Below are 19090 nucleotides of genomic sequence, written 5' to 3'. Positions count from 1 at the left end.
TGAATAGAGCCTCCACTTCAGTGAATAGAGCCTCCACTTCAGTGAGTAGAGCCTCCACTTCAGTGAGGAGAGTCTCCACTTCAGTGAATAGAGCCTCCACTTCAGTGAGTAGAGTCTCCACTTCAGTGAGTAGAGTCTCCACTTCAGTGAGTAGAGCCTCCACTTCAGTGAGGAGAGTCTCCACTTCAGTGAGTAGAGCCTCCACTTCAGTGAGTAGAGTCTCCACTTCAGTGAGTAGAGCCTCCACTTCAGTGAGTAGAGCCTCCACTTCAGTGAGTAGAGCCTCCACTTCAGTGAGTGGAGTCTCCACTTCAGTGAGTAGAGCCTCCACTTCAGTGAGTAGAGCCTCCACTTCAGTGAGTAGAGTCTCCACTTCAGTGAGTAGAGCCTCCACTTCAGTGAGTAGAGTCTCCACTTCAGTGAGTAGAGCCTCCACTTCAGTGAGTGGAGTCTCCACTTCAGTGAGTGGAGTCTCCACTTCAGTGAGTAGAGTCTCCACTTCAGTGAGTAGAGCCTCCACTTCAGTGAGTAGAGCCTCCACTTCAGTGAGTAGAGTCTCCACTTCAGTGAGTAGAGCCTCCACTTCAGTGAGTAGAGCCTCCACTTCAGTGAATAGAGTCTCCACTTCAGTGAGTAGAGCCTCCACTTCAGTGAGTAGCGTCTCCAAAGAGCACATTTACAGGAACACCGAGACCTATCATGGACCTTGGTAAGAAAACTTTTACCATCTTTTTTAAACCATTTTCTTGTCCTTTAAGTTTCACAGCGATCCGTTAATTTATTATTATTTTCTATTTACAGACATCATCAATCTAACGGACGATAATCTCATGAGCCCAGAGTATAACAACCTGTCCAACTGTAAGTCTTGTTCTTGTTGATGTTGTTAATGCACATCTCATACACATTTACGCATCTAATACACAATATATATTTCGTTGTTTTTGTTTGTTTTACAGTCACGATCGATAATCTGGAAGAGTTGAGCGAAATCATTCGTCAAGCAGAGGCTGAAGAAACTAAGCACTCTGCTCCAGCGCTGATTCCCTCAACAGCCGACGTGGTTAAAAGAGCTGACCCGGTCCAACCATCGTCTCAGACCACTCCGGAGCATGCGAAGGGCGCTACACGTCCTCCTGTACAAACGCTACATTCTTCTGCACCCGGCAGGAAGAGGTGGCGGACGCCCAGCACCAGCAGCAGCAGCAACGACAGCGACGGTCGACCGAGTGTTTCTCGCAACGCTTGTAAAACCAGTGAGTAAAAACCTTTTATTTTCTTTTTAAGAAAAATAAAATGCAGGATCTGTGTGGGCTTCACGCTGCAATGCTACAAACATGAAATTGGACCATTATCGATATATGTCTGATGTGAAACACGCGTCGGCTCATAAACATTCCCCCCTAACCAACAAACGTACATTGCATATGTGATATAGGTCCGACGTGAAACACGCGTCAGCACATAAACGTTCCCCCTAACCAACAAACATATATTTCATATTTATTACTTGTTTTTATTTCATTAAGAATACAATTTGAATAAAATAATGACTTTTAAAATGATCACTTTGCACTAGATGTGCTCCCTTTTATCCACAGCTCATTTTCATTCACCGCTTCTCATTATTATTATTATTACTATCATAATTGTTATTTATCGCCGTTTCTTGTATTTTGTACTTATTCGGCATGCGACTCTTTCCCCTTGACTGCTGTAACACCGGAATTTCTCAATTATGGGATCAATAAAGGTGTATCTTATCTTATCTTCTCTCTCTCTCTCTTTTTCAGCAAAAAGACCCAGAAAATGTACGCATAGTTTCAAATGTGCGACCTGTCAGAGGGAGAAAGAAGAAAATACATCTTCTCGTTGGTACTACGCTAAGGACCATGAGCGAAACCCTTTTTGTGATGGGCCTTGGTGTTTGAGTGTAAGTTTTGTTTTTTATTTTTATTTTTATTTTTGTTTTCTGTAACCATGGATGAAAGCAACCGCCGTCCCTCAATACTTGATGATACATGAATTAAACCAGAATGTATTCAATGAAACTCAGGAACCCACTCAATCTTTATGTGAGGAACAAGAAAGTAATATAGATATGTGATATACATCTAACCAACAAACGTATATTTCATATTTATTACTTGTTATTTAATTTAGCATACAATTTGAATAAAACAATGAATAATCCTCTCTCTCTCTTTTTTTTTTCAGCAAAAAGACCCAGAAAATGTACGCATAGTTTCAAATGCGCGACCTGTCAGAGGGAGAAAGAAGAAAATACAGCTTCTCATTTGCTAATGTGCAGAGGGACTTGAGCGAGATCCTCTTTGTGCTAGGCCTTGGTGTTTGAGTGTAAGTTTGGGTTGTTGTTGTTGTTGTTTGGTTTTTTTAATTTTGTTTTTTATTTTCTGTAACCATGGATGAAAGCAACCACTGTCCCTCAATACTTGATGTGATGATACAAGAATTAAACCAGAATGTATTAAATGAAACTCGAGAACCCGCTCAGTCTTTATGTGAGGCACAACAAGATGTAGAAATCACCGACCCACTCACAGACATCAATATGGCTATCGCAGATCTTGATCATTTTCAAAGCATTTTAAACATCATAAATCAATGTCAAGACTTGTTAAATCAAATACCCTCGTCCTCTTCAAACAGCGTACCCACGCAGTACGACTCTTTAATCGGAGAACAAAGCCCCGTCATTTCTTTTATCCCTGACCCGTTCTCAGATATTGATTTTGCTATCGCCGAACTTAATCATACGCAAGCTGTTTTAAATATGATAAGCTAATGTCAAGATTTGTTAAATTAAATACCCGACAAACCCTCAACCTCAAACGACACGCATTTGCAAACGGCGACCCAACTTAATAATCAAAGTGCCCAAAACCAAACAGGCGTCTTTAACGCCATAGACCATGCTGTAAATCATTTAGAAAATGTCCAATGTGCAACGTCCGACCGTAAAAATCAACAGCGAGGGGGTAATGTAGAGGACGTTCGTTCGGAAAATTTAGAACATCAACACACATCACAGCGGGAAAACTCGCCTCAAAATTCACCCTCGTCGAGGGTGGTGACGCGACCTAGATTTAACAACGTTGACTCCAGCCATCCGCTCAACATCATTACAGAACTACATCGAGGTACAGCTGATTTTGGTGAATTTTACGTCAGGGTGTTTACAGAGATGGCACAAGCGGTGACAAACGTCATTTCACAAGTCGAATGACAAGATGTGGTGCAGCTCGAGTTGAGAGGCGATACTCTGCCTCAAGGCGCGACCTCCGTCGTGAGCGGAGAGAAGTTTGATTTAACTCACTTACAATCTTTCCTAGACCAAATTGTGCAATCTAACACGGCCATTAAAACCGACGGTAATTTGGTATTCACCGTCCAACTCGTCAAAAACCCCTGAGGCGGCGGTCGAAGACTCTTGAACCTTAGACAGCGAGATTATTAAAAAAAAAAGCAACGGTCTCTGCGGGTCGTAATCAACGGCCACAACAACCAACTTTGTTTTGCGATTAATTTGGCTCACCTGCTTTACCCCGATATCGTTGATAGCGAAGCGAGAGACTTTCAAAGTAAGGCGGGTTTGAACGATCAGACCACGATAACGTTTGGCAATATAGCGAAATTTGAAAAAGTCTCAAACTGCAAAATTGTAGTGTTCTACAAAACCAGTGACGCTCAAACGCTCTCTAAATTTGCGACCGATTCACCGAGAAGACAAAAGACGGTGTTTCTGTTTCTGTTTGAAAAACACTGCTACGGCATAACGAGCCTGAAATCCTTCCTAGGCTCGCCGTACGTGTGCGAGTATTGCTACACGGGGTACACCTCCGTCGCGTGTCACTATTGCAAGGGTCATTGCTGCATTTGCTCGGACCCCTCCTGTAGCGAGCGAGAGCTCCAACCTGTAGTTTGTGTCGACTGTAACAGAACGTGCCATTCCGCGTCATGTTTAGCCAAACACAAAGAGCCCGTAAAGAGGCCCGTGGCTGAAAAATACGTCAGTAATTGTGAGCTGATTAAAAGATGCAAAAAATGCGACATGCTATACTACATCGCTATGAACGGTAACGGTAAACAACATGCGTGTCCAAAAGTTAAAGAGACAAAACATACAACGAAATTGATTTTCTACGATTTCAAGACGTAGGTAGACTCATCTGGAGCACATGTCCCTTTTCTGGTGTGTACAAAAACCCTCGAGGTGGAATGCTCAGGGCGTAGATTGTGCCAAACAGTTTATTATGCATTTCAGACGACCCATGTACAGAAAATCCGTCTTTATCACTCACAACGCTAGAGGATTTGACGGATACATTGAGCTCAACGCCATGCTGTCTCTGAACCTGAAGCCCGAGGCGCTCATAATGCAGGGAAGCAAAGTCGTACGTTTCACCGACGCCGATTGTTCGCCGATTACGAACACAGATACATCGACAGTCTCAGTTTCTTGACGTGCCGTCTGTTGGCTCTGCCCAAAGCCCTAGGTTTTCCCGATAAAAACAAGGGTTTTTTTCCCCCATCGATTTATCTCCCAGAATTATTTAAAGTACATAGGCCCCTACCCCGAGCCAGAGGCCTACGGCGTCAAACAAATGAGTAAAGAGGGCAAGAGAGAATTTGAAGCGTGGTACGAGACGGTGCGTCACGGCACGTTCAGTTTTGAGAAAGAAGCTGTCCGCTACTGTCAAAACGACGTGGATATTCTTGCGCGAGCCTGCGACATTTTCAGAAAAGGTTACATCGATGAAACGGGCATGGACCCTTTCAGTTGGACCACCACCGCTTCGTCCTGCATGAAATTTCCTACGTCCCAACACCCTGGCCATTCCGTCTCCCGACGACTATCGAAGACGTCGCAAAACCTACTCAAACGCCAGCGTTCAGTGGTAAAAGTGGGTGTCGCATACCGAGGGTGTCTTTATTCAGCACGCGTTGAACGCGGGTGAAAAACAGATCGGTCGTTACTTTGTAGACGGTTACACCGAGGTCCGAGGTGTGAAAACGGCTTGGGAGTTTCTGGGTTGTTTTTCGTTCGTCCTGCTTTCAACCCCACGACACCTGCCCTCTGACGGGTAGACCGTGTGACGAGTTGCACGCCTCCACCGTGACACGAATACAGACGTTAGAGTCCGTCCACAGTCTCAAGGTGAACGTGATGAGAGAACAGGATTGGCTCGAGTTGAAAATATCCCATCCGCCTCTGAAAGATTTTCTCAAGTGTGCCAAAACCCCTCGACCTTTGTCACCCTGCGATGCTTTGTACGGCGGTAGGACAAGCGCGGTGAGGCTGAGGTACACGGCGGCGGCGAACGAAACTGTACACTACATTGACGTGACATCGTTGTAACCCTACGTTAACTGCGTCTTTCCCTATCTTCTGGGACACCCCGAAATAATTTACCGAGATTTCAAAGAGCCGCAAAACTACTTTGGGTTAATCAGGGCCGTCGTCTACCCGCCTCAAGGTTTGTTTTTCCCCGTGTTGCCCTACAAAACACCCTCGGGTAAACTGGTGTTCACCCTCTGTCGAACGTACAGTACAGGCCAAAAGTTTGGACACACCTTCTCATTCAATGCGTTTTCTTTATTTTCATGACTATTTACATTGTAGATTCTCACTGAAGGCATCAAAACTATGAATGAACACATGTGGAGTTATGTACTTAACAAAAAAAGGTGAAATAACTGAAAACATGTTTTATATTCTAGTTTCTTCAAAATAGCCACCCTTTGCTCTGATTACTGCTTTGCACACTCTTGGCATTCTCTCCATGAGCTTCAAGAGGTAGTCACCTGAAATGGTTTCCACTTCACAGGTGTGCCTTATCAGGGTTAATTAGTGGAATTTCTTGCTTTATCAATGGGGTTGGGACCATCAGTTGTGTTGTGCAGAAGTCAGGTTAATACACAGCCGACAGCCCTATTGGACAACTGTTAAAATTCATATTATGGCAAGAACCAATCAGCTAACTAAAGAAAAACCAGTGGCCATCATTACTTTAAGAAATGAAGGTCAGTCAGTCCGGAAAATTGCAAAAACTTTAAATGTGTCCCCAAGTGGAGTCGCAAAAACCATCAAGCGCTACAACCAAACTGGCACACATGAGGACCGACCCAGGAAAGGAAGACCAAGAGTCACCTCTGCTTCTGAGGATAAGTTCATCCGAGTCACCAGCCTCAGAAATGGCAAGTTAACAGCAGCTCAGATCAGAGACCAGATGAATGCCGCACAGAGTTCTAGCAGCAGACCCATCTCTAGAACAACTGTTAAGAGGAGACTGCGCCAATCAGGCCTTCATGGTCAAATAGCTGCTAGGAAACCACTGCTAAGGAGAGGCAACAAGCAGAAGAGATTTGTTTGGGCCAAGAAACACAAGGAATGGACATTAGACCAGTGGAAATCTGTGCTTTGGTCTGATGAGTCCAAATTTGAGATCTTTGGTTCCAACCGCCGTGTCTTTGTGAGACGCAGAAAAGGTGAACGGATGGATTCCACATGCCTGGTTCCCACTGTGAAGCATGGAGGAGGAGGTGTGATGGTGTGGGGGTGTTTTGCTGGTGACACTGTTGGGGATTTATTCAAAATTGAAGGCACACTGAACCAGCATGGCTACCACAGCATCCTGCAGCGACATGCCATCCCATCCGGTTTGCGTTTAGTTGGACGATCATTTATTTTTCAACAGGACAATGACCCCAAACACACCTCCAGGCTGTGTAAGGGCTATTTGACCAAGAAGGAGAGTGATGGAGTGCTGCGGCAGATGACCTGGCCTCCACAGTCACCGGACCTGAACCCAATCGAGATGGTTTGGGGTGAGCTGGACCGCAGAGTGAAGGCAAAGGGGCCAACAAGTGATAAACACCTCTGGGAACTCCTTCAAGACTGTTGGAAAACCATTTCAGGTGACTACCTCTTGAAGCTCATGGAGAGAATGCCAAGAGTGTGCAAAGCAGTAATCAGAACAAAGGGTGGCTATTTTGAAGAAACTAGAATATAAAACATGTTTTCAGTTATTTCACCTTTTTTTGTTAAGTACATAACTCCACATGTGTTCATTCATAGTTTTGATGCCTTCAGTGAGAATCTACAATGTAAATAGTCATGAAAATAAAGAAAACGCATTGAATGAGAAGGTGTGTCCAAACTTTTGGCCTGTACTGTACGTCGATCTTAATTTTCAGGCCGGCTCATGTACGCACGACGATGAGGGCAGGGCGTTGACGGGGGTTTGGGTCACTCCCGAATTTAACAAAGCCTTGGAGTTGGGGCACCACCTAGGTGAGATCACAGAGGTGTGGCACTTTGATAGACGCAGCGACGACGTATTTGTAGAGTACATGCACACTTTTCTCAAGGGTAAACAGGAGGCCTCGGGCTACCCCGCCGAGGCCTCGGATCCGGAGAGTAGAGAAAAGTACATTGCGGACTACGGGGCAAACCAGGGCATTTTGCTGGACGCGGACAAAATTCAACCAAATTCGGCTAAAAGACAGGTGGCTAAGCTCTGTCTAAATAGCTTATGGGGAAAGTTTGCCCAGAGAAGTAACCTGAACCAGACCGTGCTCATCAGGGAACCGGAGGAGTTTTTCAGTTACGTGTTTTCAGAAAAACACAGTCAAGTCAAATACTTTTCCTTCCTAAACGAGACCACGGCTCTGATTCAGTGGTGTCACGGCGATCGGTATATCGCACCCCCCAACAAGACGGACAACGTGTTTATCGCGGCATTCACCACAGCTACGGCCGTCTAAAGTTATACGACTATTTGCATCAATTGCAAAATCGGGTACTTTACCTCGACACCGACTCTCTAATTTATGTCGCAAAAGAGGGAGAGAAGGGGCTCAGACTGGGTAATTATTTGGGAGACTTGACTGACAAGTTGGGGGGCGACACCATACAGGAATTTGCGGTGGCGGGTCCTAAAAGTTACGCCTACTTCACCAGAAAAAACAAACGAGCCGTGCTGCGGGTGAAGGGCATTACTCAGACGCACGAATGTTGTGAAAAAATCAATTTTGACAGCGTCAAAGAGCTGGTAGAGGGTTACCTGCAAAACCACCGTACGGGGGAGAGGGAGGAGGAGGAGGGGTTTACTGAGACTCTTCAACAGGGCATAAAGAGGGATAAAAACGGGTTTCTGCTTAAAAACTCCTCATTTTTAAAAAGGTTTCGTGTGGTATTTGACAAGAGACGGCTGCTTTCCACAGGTGAAACGTTGCTGTTTGGCTATTGAAATGTTTTCCGCCACCACCGGCCGATTGACTTTGATCCTAGACTGCGAGTGCCTTTCTCGTGTCAGATTGTGGGACCCAGCGGTTGTGGAAAAACTTTTTTTGTAAAAAGTGTATTGGAAAACTGTCAAGATGTTTTGTCTCAGGTGCCTGAAAATATTGTATGGATATATACTTCGTTCCAGCCTATGTATGGTGAACTGCAAAAGATGAATAAAAAGATTAAATTTGTTGAAGGCTTGCCTGATTCTTTTGATGATGAGAACCTTTTTTCCCCCCGATCAAAGTCACTTGATTATCCTGGACGACGTCATTTTTCAGGCCTCCGACCATCCCGAAGTAGTCAAGATTTTTACACAATACAGACACCACAGGAACATGAGCGTCATGATGTTGACGCAAAATGTTTTTCATCAGGGCAAACACAGTCGGACCATCAGCTTAAACAGTAATTACCTGGTCTTGTTTAAAAACCCCAGAGATAGGTTACAGATAAATATATTGGCTCAACAAGTTCTTCCTTTGAGAAAAACGCCACCAGAGATGCTCATGGTTATTTAATCGTAGATCTCACCCCAAATTGCCCAGAACAATACAGACTGAGATCGGGGTTGTTACCGGAGCATCATCGTCTATCTACGACGGGCCACGTCGTCACGGTCTTCCTGAATCATCATCATCATCGTCGTCATGTCTGCGTGTTTAAAAAGGAACGCTCCTTTACTGCGTGCTTTGTGTCATGCCATGCCTCAGAGGCATAAAGATATTCTTAACCATGGCTCTTCCGACTTTCTTCAGTCTTTGTGCGAACTCTCTTTAAATGTTTTAAAAGGAAACATTCCCCTGACCAGAGCTCAATATCAAAAATTCAAAAGGCAAAAGAAAATTATCAAATTGCTGGCAAATAAAAAAGCCAGCCTAAAAACCAAGCGCCGATTTCTATTGCCTCTGCTTTCGGCGGTTGTGCCCATCTTTGGACAGCTTCTAGGAGGACTAATTAATAGACGCTAATCAGAGAAAAAAAAAAAAGTCTCAAAAGATGTTTCTGGTCACGCCTCAACAGCTGAGCCGTATGAGTCAGACTTTGGGCAACAACAACAACAACGGTGAATCTCATGCCATGAGACGTACGGCTGAAAAAGATTTAGACGCAAAAATGAGGGATATATTAAACGAACGGGGGCTTAACCCTTATGAAAAAATTAAAAAATATAACGCTCTGTTACAAAGATACCTCACCCTGGTCAAACAGGGGGAGGAGGAACGTTGGCTTTACCTAAAGACGGCGAGAGGCCTATCTCGCGACTCTGACGAGCCGGAAGAAAAACAAGATGAAAATAAAGAAAAGGACGAGAAAGAGGCAGGACTGGATGAGACGGCTCGCAAGGTACTGCAAAATCTTACTCAGCGTGACCACAAAAATGCCGAGTATATTATGAAGAAATTAGTCAAGAGCCAGGACGGGTGGACTCCCAAAGGCGAATTTATTCACGAGGGAAAGATTGTGAGAGGTTCGCATATGATTGACAGTCTCTTATAAAAAGAAATCTCCAACGCCCAAGGGATGGATGGGGTTTTTGAATACTCTGACGGAGCTCAACATACCGATAAGCTCGGTGACCAATCCTCGCGCTCAATATCGTCGACTCAAAACCGTCGGAGGGTGGCGTGAAGGAGAGGAAGCAGAAGAAGAGGAAGAAGGAGAAGAGGGGGCCATAGCGCCGGTCGAGAGGGAGAAAGGAAAGCGGAAAAAACAAGATTTAATTCCGTTTGCAGAGGAGGAGGAGGAGGAGGAGGAGGAGGAGGAGGAGGAGGAGGAGGAATGGGTTACGTCGGTAAAAAGGAGTGAAAGGAAAAAGTGGAAAACGGCCGCTCGTTGGATTAATTATACGGCGTGGTAATTACTTTAATAAAAGAGTAGTACAGCAACAACACTGACGTTTGTCTTGTTTTTTTTTAATTCTTAAACAAGTTGTAACAATCTTTGAACATTTCTGGAGAACAGGCGGTGTGGTAAAAGAATCTGCTCATTGAATCCTCGTACAACGTTGATATTTTTTCACAAACTTTGATACCATTTCATCATTTTTTACGACGTCATGACATAAATAATAAACACAATGCTGTCCGCAGGCGGTCGACGCGACGTCTTGAAGTTGTCTTTTCTGGTACAGTAATTTTTTCTTACAACGGCTTTTTAAAAATTGTAACACGGTTTTCAGGTAATAGACAAAGTCGGGCGGTAGTCCGAATGAGTTGAAAAAAGTGGTGCTCCCGTCTTGGTCCAGAGTGAACGCTAGCCAGTGTTCTCCGGGCTGATGACTAGGGTGCGTGTTGACCATCATGTAGGTGGGACGTCTGAATGAGCGCGTCAGCGCCGGTAGTTGGTCCGAAGCCCACACGCCACAAAACGCATCTCCCAGTAAATGTCGCATGACACCTTCCAATTGGTGGTTATTCATATTCTTTCTTTTCTTTCTTTCTTTCTTTTCTCAATAATAATCCACCAGCACTTGACGTTTGGAGTTGATCTCTAAAATACTCTCATAACACGCGTACACGATCAGAGTGGCTGTATGCGGCAGGGGAACTCTGAATCTCATTTCCAACCTCAAGTACCCATTGGAGACAGGGGACAAGGCGTCTGCGTCTTTGGCCGCGTTGAGATTAAACACAAACAACGAGTACCCCTGGTTAAAATCCTCCCTGTGGATGCCCCGCGGCAAATCTTTCAGGTGTCTTCCCATGTTGTAAAACTCTCTGACCGACTGGCCTTGGTCAAATTGAGGCTGGAAAGCTTTGGCGGGCACCTGTGTGCCGTCCTGACAGAAGGCCAAGTATTCCACATCGTTGTGAGCAAAGTTGAAGGGCGACAGGTCACTTTTTCCCGTAAAGGCTTTGTGGTTCACCATAGCCAACACTACATATTTTGGCATTGTGCCCAAAAAGAGATTTTCTTGATTACATACTCGAGTATTTTCCGGGATGGAGTACGTTTTCACGTTGACGCGGGACAAAGAATAGAGCGCATTACCCCTCAACAGGGCCGCCGCGTGACCCAGACGCATCGCGGGGGAAACAGTTGTTTTCTTGACAAACAAAGAAGCGCCCGATATTTTTAATTTAAAATTAGCGTTAGCGGCTTGCATGAGACAGAAGGTGTCGCTAGCGCGGGTCAGTTTAATTCTCAGATCCACAGAGTTCAAGAGAAGCCTCTCGCAGAAAAGTATGTCGGCGTGGAGAGGGCCCAAGAGGTGAAGCTCGCGGGAATTAGCGGTGAACCGAGCTCTCTTCACTAGACCTTTGTTAGGTCCATTATTTGTCACCACAGAATCCATTGAGCCTGCCGTGTCTTTGTAAAATAACCCGGCGGTAAACTGACTTTTTAGAGAATCTTCTGAAAAGTTGAGGAGGGTTTCGATCATGGCTCTGTACGAGTGAGTGGCGCTGGATTGCGATATCAATCTATCGCCGAGAATAACGTCGCACTGACTGAAAATGGTATTCAGAGGATAATTCACGAGGCCTACGGGCGCGTCATTATCCAGGTTCGTACCGTCCGCTGTGGTAATTTTCAGTCGCAGGTGTAGCAAGGTGTCGTTCAAATCCAAATATTTTTCGCTGTCTCCGGGAATGAAAAACTCTATAGGCCCCGAGTCGGTAATGGCCAATAAAGGCAAAATCTCTGTGTAGAGCTTTTCGTCGATAGACAGCTGTGTCATGGGGGCTGAAAATAAATCCAGCTCCGCCATGCTGCACTTGGCCGATTTGTGATGTAAAAGAGCCGTGTTTTGTTTTTTGTTTTGTTTTTTTGTGTTTTGTTTTTTTTTGTTTTGTTTTTGTTTTTTTCCTAAAAGATATCGCCGGACCTTATCGCCGCTGCTGCGGGGCTCCGGGTAGACTTGTTTCCCGTAGCGCCTCTCATACCGACTGACTTGCCCTTGGCGGAGCATCGACGTTTTTTAGATCCTCGTGAAACGCGCTCCCCCGGAGGTCTCTTTCTCGCTCTTCTAGCCAAAACCATAATACCCCCGGATCCTTCTTGAGACGTCTGATCAGAGTTTTGACCCATTATTTTACCTACGGCGTGGCTTATGACCTCCGAGGCTATGTTTTTAGCGGCCGACCTGAGATGAGGCTTAGCGATGGCAAAACCTTTTTTCACGATAGGGGACACGAAACGGAATAATCTTTAAAATATAGACCCTATCCCTCTTTCGTACATGACGGGAGAGCCGTAAAAACCGGGGTGGGCTCCTCCCGCTTGGTTTTCATAGTAGCTCACAAAACGATGAGGATCGTGGTAAGGGGTCATGGTTTCAACGAGGTCTTTGCGGCTCTGAAATGGAGTTTCACGATAGTCTTGCCAAAGGTAAAGTTTACCAGCTTATTTTGATCGGTCTTAATCTCAACATGGATTCTTTCAATGTGTTTCTTGATGACCGGTAGATACGAGGCGTGATGACGTCTCCGTACGTCCCTTGTATAGGGACGGTTCTCAAGAGCGGAGCTTAGGCGTCGCCTACAAGCTGATGACTTACCACGTCGCTGTAGCAGTAAAGGTGGTAATTCCCCACTTTTATATCGGCCGGGTGGGGCGCCAATCTGGCGTCGAACGTGAACCATTCTCCCGATTTCATGCCCAATATGTAAGACGCGGGCAGAAAAACGCGCAGATGATACTGACCGCCTGCCTGAAATTCAAATCTTTTTTGGATGTTACGCTAAAAAAATGTCGCTGTTGACGACTCTAAGATGTGTGTTTAGCCCGGCCTTGAGCTGCTCAAAGTTGGCGTAATATCCCCCTCTGAACCTTCGACGGTTGACTACGGTCACCCCGTTGGGTGTTGCGGGTTTCTTTCTCCACTCAAAGTAGGCCGCGTCTTGAGGAATGTTATGCCACGTGTGCGGGTACAAAATCTCCGTCAAGGCCACTTGCCATGGGCCCTCCAAGTCAATATGTTGCGCCAAGTCGACGTGGAAACTGGAGCCGGTATTATTTTTAAATACGTGCGTGCTGGCGTTGGAGGGCAGGGTAATGTTAAACCCCTCGCCGCCTGAGATCTGAGACATGATGAAATGAAATGAATACGAATCTGACGTACGGCGCGCTCTTATAGATTTTTCAGCTCGCCGACCTTGACCCAGCTGTTGAATTTCTCGGGCCAGTTTTTCCAGCGTACCAACGCTTGTTTTTCTCCGCCGATGACGTGTCGGTCCAATATTTCTTCCACCACGTAGCTCTTGTCTCGCAGTATCTTTACTTTTTGCAGCTCCGCTTTGTAAAATGTACCCCGGATAGGTTCTCCGTCATAGTCTTTCAGTTTGTACACGGGGGGTACTCGGGGTACGCACTCGGCCACCGTAAACACCTTGTCAGTATAACTCTGCTCGTATTTCTTATCAAACACGCCTCTCACTTTAGATATTCTCACGAGATCTCCCTGTTTAAAATTCATCTTTAACTTTTCTTGGAAGCTCAGGGGGATCGAGCCGTACAGGTTTTGAAAAACTTGAAACTTGAAAAAGCAGGGTGTTCTCGGACGTCACTTGCATAGGCGTCATTTTTATACTCGTGTGATAGCCGTTATTATAGCTTTTATCCAAGTCCTGCAGGACGTCTACGTACCTGCGGGTGTTTTTGGCTGTAAAATATCTCCACATTCTAGTTTTCAACATACGGTTAAATCTCTCAATCACCGAGGCCTTCAGATCACTGGCCGTGGCGAAATGTTTAATACCGCATTTATCCATCAGCGCCTTAAAAGTCCTGTCAAAGAATTCTTTACCCGCATCCGTTTGTAACTTTTCAGGGGTCTGACTGTCGTCTAAAACAGAGTCAAACGCCCTAGTGACTTCGGACACCGTTTTGTTTTTTAGCGCTCGCACGTACGCTTTCTTTGAAAACACATCGATGACCGTCAACAGATTTTTAAAACCGTCGTTGTGCTCGGTCAAGGCTTGCATGTCACAGAGGTCCGCTTGAAATTGGTTCAGAGGTCGCGGTACAAAAACCCTATTTCTGGGAAAATGTATTCTGGCAGGTTTATGCAGAGTGTATGCGTCTTGCTCGGCTAAAAATTCTCTGACTCGGTCAGGGTTTACTCTTTTCCCCGTCTCATCTTGTACGGCCCTGCGGAGTCGTTCGACTCCTCCTAAACTACCCGGGTGAGACGGGTCGTAATAAACGTTTTTCATGACACGTTTCTCCGACATGTTGAATCAATAATGAACACAACCGTTCGCTTACCAAAACATTTATTTTAAAACAAAAACAATCGCAAGTTATAGGAGCTATACATGATTCAAACATTTAAGATATATGAGCTATACACGGTTACAAACAACAGCAGCAACATAGCATTAGGCTAAAGCAGACGAGAGCAAATTCATGGCAGAGGTCCCGTGGATAATGCGAATATAATAATGCAACCTTCTCAATTCTGTCAAGGTGTCCGCAGGTACGTTATTGCCTCGTACGAAACAACTCACTGCGTCTACAAACAAAGTGTACAGAGTAAGCAAATGGCTTACGTTTGAGGCATTCATCTCTTTAATGATTTTGTAGAATGCATCGGCCACCGAACCGTCTTTTACAAGTTGCAGTGTGGACCGTACCAACACATGTCAGGGTGTATGTACAGATTGGGACCTAACTATGTCCAACATGCATTCCAATCGAGTTACTTTAACGTCTCTGTTCAAACCCGCATGATTCACAGTCATTTTGTTTTTAATAACCTGATCCAAAACACGGATTAAATGACAAATGACCATGTGTTCCTCTACACGCGTTATGAGTTTAGTCCAGTAGTGACCCATTTTCATTCTATAAGCCAAAACTCCAGAGCTTGGTCTACGATTTCAATCTTTTCCTCGTCCCCTTCGGTCATCGTGTTGTAAATCTTGGCGATTGAGTGTTCGATGCGTCTCATCGTCTTAAAGTCATGCAGCAGGAAATCACAAGCCACAATGCCAAAACATACAGCAGCAGTTTACTCACTACGGCTCTCACTGTATTCAGAAATGCCGCAGACTGCACCGAGTCCGTTTCTTCGTGCATTCCTTTACAAGGAGGTCCGGTTCGCACGTCTGCTGCGGCGGGAGCGGGCTGTGAAGAAGAACCATCACTGTCGGGTGAATCGGGCGTTGTTGGAGTCGATGGAGGAGGACTAGGAGGAAAGCCCTGGGACGGCTGCAGCGGCGGAGAAGGAGAGGCCCAACGCCTCAGCGACGGCAGTGCAGAAGAAGGCCTGATAAGGTCGGCCTCTGGCGATGAAGGAGCTGATGAAGGCGGGAGAGACATGTTTTTTCAGAGTCTGTCGGTCGTTTTTAACTAGTCCGCCCATCGTAGCTTTTTTAAACGCATTGGTACGGAGGGAGGGAGGGGTTTGTTTGTGAAAAAAAATGCTGTTTTAGAAGACTCCTCAGTCTTCTAAAACAGCATTTTTTTCACAAGCATAATGTCTCTAGAGCTCCGACTGCTGGGGGGGGTGGGTGAAGTAGGTCAAAGGTCACCATCCATCATCTTTAAATTTGACAGAAGGTGTATTATTCATTCTCTCTTCCAACATGTGTGCTCAATTCCACGTTGATTGGGATGTACAAAAGAAATGTACCTGGATTCATGCGTACGCACAGATTCATACATCTGGATGTTTTTGTGTGTACAACGTTTTCTGGATTTAAGCGTACGCCATGTTTTAGTAGGAAATCCACGCAAGTCTTTGTACATGAGGCCCCTGGACTGCCTTCTTCCACCTCAAGAACATCGCCCGTTTCCGCCCCTCACTCACCTTCTCTGCTGCAGAAACCCTCATCCACGCATTTATCACATCCAAACTGTAGCATCCTCTATGGCTCATCATTCAAACTCCTCAATAAACTTCAATACATCCAGAACTCCGCTGCCCGTCTGCTCACCCACACCCGCTCCCGAGACCACATCATCAGTGTGTGGATGCAAAACAACTTTCTCCAGCTAAAGTCATCGTATTTGGTCCCCAGAAACAAAGAGAAAGTGTCAGCAGTCACCTCCAGTCTCTCTCTCTAAAACCTACAAATCAGGTTAGAAATCTCGGGGTAATAATGGACTCAGACTTGAACTTTAACAGCCACATCAAATCAATAACATCAGCAGCTTTTTACCATCTAAAAAACATTGCCAAAATCAAAGGTATAGTGTCTAAACCTGACTTGGAGAGACTTATTCATGCATTTGTCTCTAGTAGGTTAGACTACTGTAACGGCCTGCTCACTGGCCTCTCCAAACGGGCCGTAAGACAGCTGCAGTACATCCAGAATGCTGCTGCTTGGGTCCTGACCAGAACCAGGAAGTACGAGCACATTAGTCCTGTGCTCAGGTCTCTACACTGGCTTCCTGTGGCTCAGAGAATAGACTTTAAAGCAGCTCTGCTTGTGTACAAGTCTCTCCACGGCCTAGCACCAAAGTACATCTCTGACATGTTAGTGCCATATGAACCATCTCGGACTCTGAGGACCTCAGGGACCGGCCTCCTGCTGGTGCCCAGAGTCAGGACTAAACATGGGGAATCAGGATTCCAGTTTTATGCAGCTAAAATCTGGAACAGTCTTTCTGAAGATGTGAGACAGGCCTCTACTCTGACAATGTTCAAATCTAGGCTCAAAACAGCTCTATTTCACTGTGCATATGACTGAAAGGATCTTATCTGCACTCTTCTCTTTTAAAGCTCATTTTATAATGATTATTTATGTTTTTATTTTGTATTGTGATTTTAATGCATTTTCTTGTTCTGTAAAGCACTTTGAATTACTTTGTGTACGAATTGTGCTCTACAAATAAACTTGCCTTGCCTTGCTTTGCCTTGCCCGTCCTCCAAAACCTACACTGGCTCCCATCACACATCGCATACAATTCAAAATCCTCCTCCTCACACACAAAGCACTCAACAACCAGGCCCCCTCCAAAAAATGATCTGATTTATAAAACCGTGTGCACGCACACTTGCACGCAATGTTGTCTTTATAAATCACAGACCTCCTGGAGTTGTGCGCACCCAGATCCGCCTCATATTCCGCCCTCTACACGCCCTAGTTCAACCATAAATGGTCATGCAAATCACCTCATGAATGCGATCTGCATATAAATAAGCCGGCATGCGAGTGTTCTCTCGTTGTGAGTCACGGCGACAGGTGTGAGAAACAAACCAAAAAAAAACGGAATTTCTCTGAGACTGAGCTAGAGACCCTTTAACGGGAGGTGGAGGACTGAAGAAAGATTTTATTTGGTGGCCACAGCAGCGGGATCACTAATAAAAGAAAGCACATCAACGCTGCTGATGCTGTCAGCTGTGTCTGTGGGACTGCACGGACAGTGACAGAGAAATAAAAAGTGGTCTGATCTAAAGGTAGACCAAATATTTCTACTCCTTTACCAACATGTAGTTAATGTGTTGCTTTTAAATTTGAGGATGTTTGACATTGATGTGCAACATAAAGAATCACATTTATTAAAGGTGGAGGCAAAAAGGAGGATGTGCCAGTGCCATCTTGCGCAATTATGCACGAGGGTCACCGCAGTATTTATATTTAATGGCAATTAGTCTGATCAGACACCCGGCCTGAATTACAGCATGAACCAGTGGTATCCCTGTCCCAAAATACAACGTGTAATTTGAAATGCAATTTAAAGATGAAAGTGTAATAGGCGAACACGTTTCTTCATGCCGGTTTTGTCATGAACAGCACATGTCTAAGTAGGGCTGATGAAATGAGTGTAACGGTTGTGCTTAATGGCTGTATTTCGAGACATGATAAATGCACTGGAAATATTTAGCTAAATAAATAAATATATTCCATGCAGTCGCGCCGTCCTCTCCCCCTCCTGCGCTCACAGAGTGGACAATGAGACGTTAGAGGCAGTGCGGATTAAATAAGTATTTAGAAAGAATTTCAATTCAGGATTTGAGTTGGATTTTACAACGTTTTTATGAAACAATTATCACTCACTCCAAGCGCAGTATAAGGCTGCTGGATTTAATTTCAATGATAACGTGGATCTAAGGTGGATATAGCGTGACATTAAATTTGTGTGAGACATCAATAAAAATCTGACTCCACTTCTCCACCTCGCCGTCTGCGTCGTCACTTCCCAGTATTTCCAAAATGTGCGCACGAATGACTCAGAGTTTGCTTACAGGTGCGCACATTCTCCCGCCAATTTAATTTTTATAAATCGCAACCTTTGCGTGGTAAGTGGCGTACGCCACTTTCAAGCCTCGTTTTGTGCGTAAGCAAGCTTTATAAATGAGGCCCCTGCTCCGTCAGACAGTTTTGTAGTGTCCAGTGTAAATAAAGTTAGGATTCATTTGCATTGAAATCATTAAGCCTGTAAAATACTGTGTTCTTGACCCTGAAGACTTAATCCACAACCCCGTCTAGTTCCTCAGCTTATCTGCTATAATATTATTATTATTATTATTATCATTATTGTTATTATCATTATTGTTATTTGGGTTTTTTTGTTTTTATTATCATTATTTTCCAAAATGGAGAGAGATGCGCTGATGCAAGTGACGAAGATGCAGATGAAGAGGATAAAGAAAACCAACAACCCGCTGAGTATGTGGACATTTAGCCCCAACCAAACACAAACACACGCGCGCACACACACACACAAACACACGCGCACACACACACACACACACACACACACACACACACACACACACACACACACACACACACACCACCCTGTGACAGGAATCGCTGGCTGAAAAAGAAATGAATGGATTTTTCTGGTCTTTTCTTGGTTATTAACATTTTATATTTCCACAGG

General features: G+C 44.9%; 1 protein-coding gene across 1 annotated transcript in view; it reads right to left on the bottom strand.

Annotated features, from left to right (window-relative positions):
- The window catches only part of LOC117271110 (G-protein coupled receptor 4-like), a 30627-nt gene that overhangs the window by 9387 nt on the left and 2150 nt on the right, over positions 1-19090 (bottom strand). The gene's annotated exons all lie outside the window — the stretch shown is intronic.

The sequence above is a fragment of the Epinephelus lanceolatus genome, chromosome 13 (genome assembly GCF_041903045.1).
Source record: "Epinephelus lanceolatus isolate andai-2023 chromosome 13, ASM4190304v1, whole genome shotgun sequence".
Taxonomy (NCBI): Eukaryota; Metazoa; Chordata; class Actinopteri; order Perciformes; family Serranidae; genus Epinephelus; species Epinephelus lanceolatus.
This window is presented reverse-complemented; position numbering and strand designations above follow the sequence as displayed.